We start from the raw sequence: 12,681 nt of genomic DNA, 5'->3' as shown, positions 1-12,681 counted from the left end.
AGGTCCTGTTCTCTGTGAGTGAATATCCTGATGACCATAATAAAACCAGTTCCCTTTTTGGGGACTGACATTTGTTGAGAACTCCCTCTGGGAATTGTTGTCTTGCTGCAAAACTCCACCTCTGGATAAACTGGCTGTGCTCCTTCTGGGTGTCTGCATCGGGGCTGCTGAGGCCAGCTGAGAATACACCACAGAGCTGACTACGCTGCTGTGTGTATCTCACTGCCAAACGCATGCCCCTTTCAAGGATGCCAGGTCATTAGGGCTGCATTGCAACCTTGATAGACACTGGGGATTATTGCCTGTGTGTTTTTTTTCCATTAGAAAGTTTGAAGTTTGATTTTATGAGTCATTGGTATAATGATAAGTATATTAATATCATATAGTTCAATTGTTTTCTCCTGACTGAAAGAAATTGACACTCTTTTGTGGGCTTGTAAGTTTCCTGGCCTTGGCCACTGTGCCCACCCTGCCCATGGCTAAGGGGTTCTAGCAGCAAGCCTGTTTGTGACTGGCCCCTATACTCTCCCACTCTGCCCAGAGATTTTTTTCCAAAAGGAATCTCCCTGCACAGAGGGTAGAGCTTGAGCTCTTCATGACTAGGTTGGCTCCCAGATCACCACTGCCCGGAGCATCTCTGTCAGCTGACAGGACTCTCTGCTTTCTTAACTCCTTAATGGAGTTCCTGGAGTTGGAGGGAAGCACTTCCCACCAGAAACCCAATTGTGCCATTTTTCCTTCCATTTGAAAGAAATGATGAAAGTGACAGCATTTTCTATGTTGCATGTCAGTCTCTGGTCCCTTAAAAACAAAACTGAGCCGGGGGCGGTGGGGGGTGGGGGGGTCCCTGACAGCCCAGGAGAAGGACAGGCAGCCCTAGGGTAACCTGTCAAGGTTCAGATCCTGACTTCCAGCCATGGGCAGGTAATATCCTCACTCTCCAGGGGACAGGTGAGCCTCTCCTTACCTCACAGCTCAGACCCCAGGATTGGCCCCAATCCCTGTGCCCCGAGCTCTTCCTACTTCCCCTTCCCATCCTGGCCTGCTGCCAGCCAACTCGAAGGAGGCCGGCCCTGAGGGACAGGGAAGGGTCCAGCCTGGGACCCGGCCTGAGACTGGAGCGGGCGCTCACCCTGACCCGGTCCCTGTACCGAGTCCCCTCTTACCGGGCAGGTGGTGACCCCCCATCCGCCGAGGCGCCCCCACCGACCCCGAGTCCCCACCGGTCTGTCCCCTCCAGGACCTGGTGCAGGAACACACTTTCCCTGGGTGGCCTGACCCTGCTGACCACGGGTCACCTTCCTGACCATGATTACACTGCCAACTGCCCCGAGTGGCCAAGACAGCTCAGTCTAGAGTCCTGACTATCCAGGGCGACCTAAGAGTCCCGACTCCCGGAGACACCTGACCCTGAGACTGGGGCTTCATCAGTTCAACTGATTCAGCCTCCAGGAATCAACTGCTGGGGGATTCTGATTGGCTGAGCCGCGTGTCCACGTGACAGATTGAACCGCCCGCCTGGGTCTTCCAGCTACCTGTGAAAGGCACCGCCCTGTGGGCCCCCTAGGAAGGAAGAGCCTAGAGAGAGGCTGGGTCTGCGCCTGGAGGCTTCCTCCGCAGGCTCTGACACTTTCTGGCCTCAGGGACCCATCGAGTTCTCTGCAAAGCTCTGCAGTCTTCAGAGTCTGATCTGTCTCTGGAAGTTTCTTGACGTGAGGCCCATAGATGAGCTCCACAGAGACCACTGAGTTCCTGCAAGTATATTGATCTTTGCCTTGGGCAAGGTGATGGTACCTATCTAGCTCTCAAAAATGACTGTCTTAGAATTCAAAGATGTTAGGAGTCACTTCTCCACGGAGACCCTCCAGAACGTCAGGAAGGTCCCAGAATAAAACCCATTAAATCCTATTTCATTCTTGCTCCCAGAAGCCCCATGGAGGCACCTCGGTGGGATGCTAAGGACTGAGCTGGGAATGAGGTTGTCAGAGAGTAGGGACAGGGCCCTGGCTGGCCCTCTGAGTTCCAATTGGGGCTCTGAGCCCTTCACTCAGCAGTCCCTTAAAGAGCAGTCCCCATATGCAAGGGGCACTGGCAAAAGGCTGAAGTTTCCCTTTACTTCTGGTCTGGGACACCCAGGACAATAGAGAATTTCTGCCTTAGCTCAGTACCAACCGCCCTCATTTTTACCTGAGATTCCCAGCACCTGTGGTTGAGAGCTGGAAGGGGTTGTGCACCTGCGTGCATGCAGGGATGTTGGAGTCTGTGGACATTCACACCAGGACACGGTTTATGCCACAGTGTGTTCATATCCCTGGTGACTGTGTGTTGATCATTGAGAACACACAGGGTGTCTGCACATGAAGGCGGAGCTACTGGCTGCCCATGACCCTCCTTACCTGAAAGCTCCACCTGGCTTTGTGCTGCATGCTGACTGTGACCATTAATGTGCCAGGAGGGACAGATGCAGGATGATTGGTAACAACTAGGTCCTCTGAAACCACTCAGCCCTGGAGAATCTTACCAGGTGGCCAGGCAGAAGCCCCACATGAGAACCCCTCCCATGCTGGCCGCTGGTGCTGATGGCCACTGGTGGTGTTCTTACCATGTGCTGTCATTCCGGCTGCATATGAAACCCATCGGTAGTTTCATCAAAGTTACTGCCTCTTGGACCTCACTTCCCCAGCTCTTGATACTGTCTTGTGGGGCTGAGTGAATATCAGTAGTTTGAAAACTCCCAGATTATTGTGATGAGCAGCTGTCTGTCCCAACCCTTCATTCTTCTAGCAGCCACCTCATCACCACTTGCCACCTCTCTCACTCAAGCACCCGTAGCCACTATGCTGACCAGCCGTCCTGTCCCTTGGAAACACCAGCTCAGTTCTGGGAAATCGGGACACACACTCTAACCTGGCCTTCCAGTTTCCTACCAAGGATGAAGCTTTGACCTAGCTCACAAGTTCTTTCTTTGCTTTCACTCCCCACAGGGAGGACAGAAAGTATGACTGGAAATTGTGATGTCCAAATCCACAGAGGTTCCTTTGATACATGGCATTTATCCTTGATGCCAGATTCTTTTAGGTAAGTTGTGCGGCACGGGTAGGCTGCAGCCAACAGCAGCTGTGCTGCCCAAAAAGTTCTCCAGTAGGTGAAGTGCAATAAATTTATCCAAGTCCTGTTCCTGTCACGTTCAGCATTTAGTCTTAAGGAGGAGGTTTTCTTCCCCAGTGGAGACATGTGCCTCAACAGAGGCCCAGGGGTCGATTCCTGGAGAGATTTAGCAGAATAGCTGCACTACCATGGTTTGGAACTCCTGAGACCCTGAGCACACAGAGATGAGTCATAACTCATGCTGCCATCTACAAAATTGTGATTGCAATAGTGATTTATTTTTATTTTTGTTTTTTTGAGACAGGGTCTCACTCTGTCACCCACACTGGCGTGCAGTGGTATGATTTTGGCTCACTGCAAGCTTGACCTCCTGGGCTCAAGCTATCCTCCTGCCTCAGCCTTCCGAGTACCTGGGACTGCAGATGTGCATCACCACACTTGGCTGGTTTTTCATTTTTATTCTTGTAAAGACGAAATGAAGGGGCCAGAGCCCAGGAGTGATTCTGTGCAATGCTGCATATACCGGAACAGGCTGCATTTCCCCGAAGGAACTAGGTCCAGATAGTGGAAGAGTCTTGAGGTCTCAAACAGTCTGAGCAGAGCAGGTCCCAGAACCCAGAGCTCCTGATGCCTGGCTCCTGTGCCAACCACAAACTCTCCATTCCCTCCCTCCCTCAGTCCCTAATAACCAGCATCTTATTTTTTGTCTTTATTTTGACTAAGTACATAGATTCTATATAAATGGAATTTTTTCATAAGGCATTTGCCTTTTTGTGACTGGTTTATTTCACTTAGCATAATATCCTCAAGACTTAGCATAGCATATTACAGAATTTCTCAGGCTGAGTAATAGTCCACTGCAGACACATGACGTTTCACTTATACATTCATCCACTGATGGATAATTGCATTATTTCCATGTTTTAGCTACTGCTATAAACAAAAGTATACAAATATCTCTTTGAAACACTGTTTTCAATCCTTTTGAGTATCTACCCAGAAGTATAATTGCTGGATTATATGGTAATTCTATTTTTAATGTTTTAAGGAATCACCATACTGTTTTCCTCGCAGCTATGCCACTTTGCATCCCAGCACAGTGCACAGTTTCCAATTTATCTACATCTTCACAAGATTCGTTATTTTCTGTGTGTGTGTGTGTTTAGTAGTAGCCATCCTGAGTGTGAAGTGGCATCATGCTGTAGTTTTGATTTGCATTTCCCTAATAATTAGTGATACAGAGCATCTGTTCAAATGCTCATTGGTCATTTGTATATCTTCTTTAGAGAAATGTCTGCAAAAGTCCTTTGCTCATTTTTGAATCAGGTGTTTTTGTTGTTGTTGGTTTGGGATGCTGGCTGTTTTGTATATTTCCTGATCTGGTGTTGGTTACACAAATGAGGTGAGGTTGTGAAAATTTTACATAAATGTGTTATTAATATGTCTTCCAACATTGTATGAGATACCTATAATTCTGGTGTCTTAATGCATATTATCAGTAATAATTACAATTATGTTAAATTTTTGTGTATTACAGAAATAATCAAATTTTCTTGTCCATTGTGTCTTTATGGCTGTTCTAAGACTCTTGCTATCCACAGACAATTATTGTTTTACTTTTTGATTCATCTCAAAAAGAGATTGATAATCTGCTGTAGACCAAAATTTGCTTCTCTATGGAAATTCATGGAAAAGACTCTGACAAGTATTCTTAAATACAGGTTTCTGAAGGGGGCCAAGATAGCCGAATAGGAACAGCTCTGGTCTGAAGCTCCCAGCAAGACCAATGCAGAAGGCGGCTGATTTCTGCATTTCCAACTGAGGTACCCAGTTCATCTCACTGGGGGTGTTTAGGCAGTGGGTCCAACCCACAGAGGGCAAGCAGAAGCAGGGTGGGATGTCACTGCACCCAGAAAGGGCAAGGACCTGGAGGACCTCCCTCCCCCAGCCAAAGGAAGCTGTGAGGGACGGTACTGCCCAGCCAGGATACTAGGTTTTCCCATGGTTTTTGCAATCTGCAGATCAGGAGATTCCCTCATATGCTTACACCACTAGGGCCCTGGGTTTCAAGCACAAAACTGAGTGGTTGCTTGGGCAGACACCGAGTTAGCTGCAGGAATGTTTTTTTCATATCCCAGTGGCACCTGGAACCCTAGTGAGACAGAACCATTTACTCCGCTGGAAAGGGGGTTGAAGCCAGGGAGCCAAGTGGTCTTGCTCAGTGGGTCCCACTCCCACAGATCTCAGCAAGCTTAGAACCACTGGTTTGAAATTCCCGCTGCCAGCACAGCAATCTGAAGTCAACCTGGGACGATTAAGCTTGCTGTTGGGAGGGCGTTCCGCAATTACTGACACTTTAATAGGTGGTTTTCCCCTGTCAGTGCTAAGGAGGCTGGGAGGCCTGAGCTGGGCATGGCAAAGCAGCTGTGGCCAGACTGCTTCTCTACATTCCTCTTCACTGGGCAAGGCATCTCTGGAGGAAAGGTAACAGCCCAGTCAGGGGCTTACAGACAAAACCTCCATCTCCCTGGGACAGAGCAAGTGGGGAAAAGGGCAGCTGTGGGTGCAGCTTCAGCAGATTTAATCATTCCTTCCTGCTGGCTCTGAAGAGAGCAGCTGGTCCTGACAGAAGGGATTCTCTCAGCACAGTGCACCAGCTCTGCTAAGGGACAGACTTCCTCCTCAAGTGAGTTCCTGACCCCCATGCCTCCTGACTGGGAGAGACCTCCCAACAGGGATAGACACACCTCATATAGAAGAGCTCTGGCTGGCATTATGCCGGTGCCCCTCTCGAACAAAGTTTCCAGAGGAAGCAGCAGGCAGCTATCTTTGCTGTTCTGCAGCCTCCACTGGTGATAACCAGGCAAACAGGGTCTGGAGTGGACCTCCAGCAAACTGTAGCAGACCTGCAGAAGAGGGGGCTGTTAGGAAAAAAACTAACAAACAGAAAGCACCAACATCAACATAAAGGAGCCCCACACAAAAACCCCACCGGAAGGTCATCAGTCTCAAAGATCAAAGGTAGAGAAATCCACAAAGATGAGGAAAAAGCGCAAAAATACTGAAAATTCCAAAAACCAGAAAGCCTCTTATCCTCCAAATGATCACAACTTTTCTCTAGCAAGGGCACAAAACTGGACAGAGAATGAGATTGATGAATTGACAGAAGTAGGCTTCAGAAGGTGGGTAATAACAAAGTCCTTGGAGTTAAAGGAGCATGTTCTAACACAATGAAAGGAAACTAAGAACCTTGACAAAAAAATTACAGGAACTGCTAACTAGAATAACCAGTTTAGAGAGGGACATAAATGACCTGATGGAGCTGAAAAACACAGCATAAGAACTTTGTGAAGCATACATAAGTACCAATAGCTGAATCTATCAAGCAAAAGAAATATCAGAGATTGAAGATCAACTTACTGAAATAAGGCATGAAGACAAGATTAGAGAAAAAGGAACAAAAAGAAACAAACGAAGTCTCCAAGAAATATGGTACTATGTGAAAAGACCAAAGCTACAATTGATTGGGGTCCCTGAAAGTGACAGGGAGAATGGAACCAAGTTGGAAAACACACATCAGAATATTATCCAGGAGAACTTCTCTAACCTAGCAACACAGGCCAACATTCAAATTCAGGAAATACAGAGAGCACTACTAAGACACTTCTCAAGAAGAGCAACCCCAAGGTACATAATCATAAGATTCTCCAGGGTTGAAATGAAGAAAAACCGTTAAGGGCAGCCAGAGACAGGTCAGGTTACCTACAAAGGGAAGCCCATCAGAATAACAATGGATCTCTCTACAGAAACCTACAAGCCAGGAAAGAGTGGGGAGCAATATTCAACATTCTTTTTTTTTTTTTTGAAACGGAGTTTTGCTGTTGTTACCCAGACTGGAGTGCAATGGCACGATCTCGGGTCACCACAATCTCTGCCTCCTGGGTTCAGGCAATTCTCCTGCCTCAGCCTCCTGAGTAGCTGGGACTACAGGCACGCACCACCATGCCCAGCTAATTTTTGTATTTTTAGTAGAGACAGGGTTTCATCTTGTTGACCAGGATGGTCTCGATCTCTTGACCTCATGATCAACCCGCCTCAACCTCTTAAAGTGCTGGGTTTATAGGCGTGAGCCACTGCGCCTGACCAACATTCTTAAATAAAAGAATTTTCAACCTAGAATTTCATATCCAGCCAAACTAAGCTTTATAAGCAAAGGAGAAATAAAACCCCTTCCAGACAAGCAAATGCTGAGGGATTTTGTCACCACCAGGGCTGCCCTACAAGAGCTCCTGAAGGAAGCACTAAATATGGAAAGAAAAACACAGTACAAGCCACTGCAAAAACACACCAAAATATAAAGACCAATGACATTATGAAGAAACTACATCAACTAATGTCAACAAACGTGCAAAATAACCAGCTAGCATCATTATGACAGGATCAAATTCACACATAACAATATTAACTTTAAATGTAAATGGGCTAAATGTTTCAATTAAAAGACACAGACTGGGCTGAACATGGTGGGCCTCCCAGCACTTTGGGAGGCTGAGGCAGGTAGATCATGAGGTCAGGAGTTCAAGAACAACCTGGCCAAGATAGTGAAACCTGTCTCTATTAAAAATACAAAAATTAGCTAGGCATGGTGGAGGGCGCCTGTAATCCCAGCTACTCAGGAGGCTGAGGCAGAGAATTGAGAATTGCTTGAACCCAGGAGGAGGAGATTGCAGTGAGCTGAGAACATGCCACTGCACTCCAGCCTGGGCAACAGAGTGAGACTCCATCTCAAAAAAAAAAAAAAAAAAAAAAAAAAAAGGATACAGACAAATTGGATAGAGTCAAAGACCCATCAGTGTGCTGTATTCAGGAGACCCATCTCACATACAAAGACACACATAGGCTCAAAATAAAGGGATGGAGGAAGATTTACCAAGCAAATGGGAGGAAAAAAAGCAGGGGTTGAAATCCTAGTCTCTGATAAAACAGACTTTAAACCATCAAAGATCAAAAAAGACAAAGATGGGCATTATATAATGGTAAATGGGTCAATGCAACAAGAAGAGCTAACTATCCTAAATATATATGCACCCAATACAGGAGCACCCAGACTCATAAAACAAGTTCTTAGAGACCTACAAAGAGACTTAGACTCCCACATGATATTAGCGGGAGATTTAACACCCCACTGTCGATATTAGATCAATGAGACAGAAAATTAATAAGAATATCCAGGACTTGAATTCGCCTCTGGACCAAGTGGAGCTAGTGGACATCTACAGACCTCTCCACCCCAAATCAACAGGATATACATTCTTCTCAGCACCACATAGCACTTATTCTAAAATCAACCCCATAAGTGGAAGTGAAACACTCCGCAGAAAATGCAAAAAAATGGAAATCCTAACAGTCTCTCAGAACACAGTCCAATCAAATTATAACTCAGGATTTTAAAACTCACTCAAAACCATACAACTATAGGGAAATTGAACAACCTGCTCCTGAATGACTACTGGGTATATAACAAAATTAAGGCAGAAATAAAGAAGTTTTTTGAAACCAAAGAGAACAAAGAGACAACATACTGGAATCTCTGGGACACAGCTCAAGCAGCATTAAGTGGGAAATTTATAGCACTAAATGCCCACATTAGAAAGCTGGAAAGATCTAAAACTGACCTCCTAACATCACAATTAAGAGAACTAGAGAAGCAAGAGCAAACAAATTCAAAAGCTAGCAGAAGACAAAAAATAAATAAGATCAGAGCAGAACTGAAGGAGATAGAGACCCAAAATATCCTTCAAAAAACCAATGAATCCAGGAGCTGGTTTTTTGAGAATATTAAACTAGAAAGTCAAGAAGAAATGAATAAATTTATGGACACATACACCCTCCCAAGACTAAATCAGCAAAAAGTTGAATCCCTGAATAGACCAGTAACAAGTTCTGAAATTGAGGTGGTAATTAATAGCCTATCAGCCAAAAAAAAAAAAAAAAAAAAAAGCCCAGGACCAGATGGGTTCACAACCAAATTCTACCAGAGATACAAAGAGGAGCTGGTATCATTCCTTCTGCAACTATTCCAAACAATAGAAAAAGAGGGACTTCTCTCTAACCCATTTTATGAGACCAGCATCATTCTGATACCAAAACCTGGCAGAGACACAACAAACAAAGAAAATGTCAGGCCGATATCCCTGATGAACATCAATGCAAACATCCTCAATTAAATCCTGGCAAACTGAATCTAGCAGCACAGCAAAAAGCTTATCCATCTGATCAAGATGGCTTCATCCCTGGGATTCAAGGCTGGTTTAACATATGCAAATTAATAAATGTAATCCATCACATAAACAGAACCAATGACAAAAAGTACATGATTATCTAAATAGATGCAGAAAAGACCTTCAATAAAATTTAACATCCCTTCATGCTAAAAACTCTTAATAAACTAGGCATTGATGGAACATATCTCAAAATAATAACTATTTATGACAAACCCATATTCAATATCATACTAAATGTGCAAAAGCTGTAAGCATTCCCTTTGAAAACTGGCACAAGACAAGGATGCCCTCTCTCACCACTCTTATTCAACATAGTATTGAAAGTTGTGGCCAGGGCAATCAGGCAAGAGAAAGAAATAAAGGGTTTTTTATTTCTATTTGAAATAAAAGTATTCAAACAGGAAGAGAGGAAGTCAAATTGTCTCTGTTTGCAGAAGACATAATTGTATATTTAGAAAACCTAGTCGTCTCAGCTCAAAAAATCCTTAAGCTGATAAGCAACTTCAGCAAAGTCTCAGGATACAAAATCAATGTGCAAAAATCACGAGCATTCCTATGCGCCAACAATGGACAAGCAGAGAGCCAAATCATGAGTGAACTCCCATTTGCAGTTGCTACAAAGAAAATAAAATACCTAGAAATACAACTCACCAGGGATGTGAAGGATTTCTCCAAGGAGAAATACAAAACACTGCTCAAGGAAATAAAGAGAGGACACAACCAAATGGAAACAAACAAATGGAAAATCATTTCATTCTCATGGATAGGAAGAATTAATATGAAAATGGCCATACTGCCCAAAGTAGTTTATAGATTCAATGATTTTCCCATCAAGTACCATCGACTTTCTTCATAGAACTAGAAAAACTATAAATTTCATATGGAACCAAAAAAGAGCTCATATAGCCAAGACAATCCTAAGGAAAAAGAACAAAACTGGAAGCATCACACTGCCTGACTTCAAACTCTACTATAAGGGTACAATAACCAAAATAGCATGGTACTGGTACCAAAACAGATAAATAGACCACGAAACAGAACAGAGACCTCAGAAATAACCTCACACATAAACAGCCATCTGATCTTTGACAAACCTGACAAAAACATGCAATGGGGGAAATGATTCCCTCTTTAACAACTGGTGCTGGGAAAACTGGCTAGCCATATGCAGAAAACAGAAACTGGACCCCTTTCTTACACTTTATACAAAAATTAACTCAAGATCGATTAGAGACTTAAATGTAAAACCTCAAACCATAAAAACCCTAGAAGAGGCTGGGCGCAGTGGCTCACATCTGTAATCCCAGCACTTCGGAGGCTGAGGTGAGTGGATTGCCTGAGGTCAGGAATTTGAGATCAGCCTGGCCAAACGCGGTGAAACCCTGTCTCTACTAAAAATACAAAAATTAGCCAGGTGTGGTGCTGTGCCCTGTAGTCACAGCTACTTGGGAGGCTGAGGCACGAGAATTGCTTGAACCCAGAAGGCAGAGGTTGCAGTGAGCCCAGCTGGTCATTGCACTCCAGCTTGGGCAACAAGAGCGCAACTTTGTCTCAAAACAAAACAAAACAAGAAACCCTAGAATAGAAGAAAACCTGGGCAATACCATTGAGGACATAGGCATAGGCAAATACTTCATGATGAAAACAATAAAAGCAATTGCAACAAAACCCAAAACTGACAATGAGATCTAATCAAACTAAAGAGCTTCTGCACAGCAACAGAGACAATCATCAGAGTGAACAGGCCATCTACAGAAGGGGAGAAAATTTTTGCAAGCTACCCATCTGACAAAGGTCTAATATCCAGAATCTACAAGCAACTTAAACACATTTACAAGAAAAAAACAAACAACCCCATCAAAAAGTGAGCAAAGGATATAAACAGACACTTCTCAAAAGAAGAAATTTATGCGGCCAACAAACTTGAAAAAAAAAAAAGCTCATCATCACTGGTCATTAAAGAAATGCCACAATAAGATACCACAATAAGATACCATCTCACACCAGTCAGAATGGTGATTATTAAAAAGTCAGGAAACAACAGATTCTGGTGAGGCTGCGGAGAAATAGGAATGCTTTTACACTGTTGGTGGGAGTGTAAATTAGTCCAACCATTGTGGAAGACAATGTGGGAATTCCTCAAGGATCTAGAACCAGAGATATCATTTGACCCAGCAATCCCAGTATATATTTATATACCCAAAGGATTATAAATCATTCTACTATAAAGATACATGCACACATGTCTATTGCAGCAGTATTTACAATAGCAAAGACTTGGAATCAACCCAAATGCCCATCAATGATAGACTGGATAAAGAAAATATGGCACATATACGCCATAGAATACTATGCAGCCATAAAAAGAATGAATGTCTTTTGCAGGGACATGGATAAAGCTGGAAACCATCATTCTCAGCAAACTAACACAGGAACAGAAAACCAAACACCACATGTTCTCACTCATATGTGGGAGTTGAACAAGGAAAACAAATGGACACAGGGAGACGAACATCACACACCAGGACTTGTCAGGGATTAGGGGGCAAAGGGAGGGAGAGCATTAGAACAAATACCTAATGCATGTGGGGCTTAAAACCTGGATAACAGGTTGATGGGTGCATAGTATTCTATGCACCATGGCACACATATACCTATGTAACAAACCTGCACGTTCTGCACACATATCCCAGAACTCAAAGTAAAATTTAAAAAAATACAGGTTTCTGATAACTTTGGAAAGCATACCATTAGATTAGAAAAAAGTTCCAGGACTGTAATTAAAAAACTGAGGCTGGGAGCAGTGGCTCAGATCTAGAATTCCAGCAGTTTGGGAGGCAGAGGTCAGTGGATTGCTTGACCCACAGGAGTTCAAGACCAGCCTGGGCAACATGGTGAAATCCTGTCTCTATAAAAATACAAAAATTAGCCAGGCTTGGTGGCATGTGCCTGTGGTCCCAGCTACTTGGGGGACTGAGGTGGAAAGATCCATTGAGCCTGATTGTTCAAGGCTGCAGGGAGCTGTGTTTGTGCCACTGCACTGCAGCCAGGGCAACAGCAAAACTCTTTATCAAAACAATCAAAAAACGCTGATGCATTCATGAGGATTTCAAACTCTATATCAAACAGAACAAGAGTTAATTACATGGGACTGAACTAACAGAGGACTGAAATAACTTGTTTTACTTTTGTGTTTGAAACATTGCTGATTCTTTTGTTTTCCAGAGTCAAGAAAACATTTTTTTTTTTTTTTTTTTGAGATAGAGTCTCACTCTGTTGCCCAGGCTGG

At 44.1% G+C, this 12,681-nt stretch overlaps 1 long non-coding RNA gene and 1 pseudogene across 8 annotated transcripts in view; one reads left to right on the top strand and one right to left on the bottom strand.

The window, feature by feature from the left end:
* LOC128932017 (uncharacterized) overlaps positions 1-1,418 on the bottom strand; it is a 49,765-nt gene extending 48,347 nt beyond the window's left edge. For all 7 annotated transcript variants that reach the window (XR_013535111.1, XR_013535113.1, XR_008481200.2 and 4 more), the window contains exon 1: positions 1,244-1,418. This is a non-coding gene — a long non-coding RNA (uncharacterized LOC128932017). The remainder of the gene's footprint in view (positions 1-1,243) is intronic.
* A 128-nt stretch (positions 1,419-1,546) lies between these two features.
* The window catches only part of LOC118153556 (small ribosomal subunit protein uS3 pseudogene), a 34,094-nt pseudogene continuing 22,959 nt past the window's right edge, over positions 1,547-12,681 (top strand). Inside the window, exons 1-2 of the transcript XR_013535110.1 lie at positions 1,547-3,078; positions 4,830-4,931. The product of XR_013535110.1 is annotated as a small ribosomal subunit protein uS3 pseudogene (transcript). The remainder of the gene's footprint in view (positions 3,079-4,829; positions 4,932-12,681) is intronic.

This window comes from Callithrix jacchus, chromosome 5 (genome assembly GCF_049354715.1).
Source record: "Callithrix jacchus isolate 240 chromosome 5, calJac240_pri, whole genome shotgun sequence".
Lineage (NCBI taxonomy): Eukaryota > Metazoa > Chordata > Mammalia > Primates > Cebidae > Callithrix > Callithrix jacchus.
The sequence above is the reverse complement of the archived record's forward strand: the minus strand, read 5'-3'. Positions and strand labels throughout refer to the sequence as shown.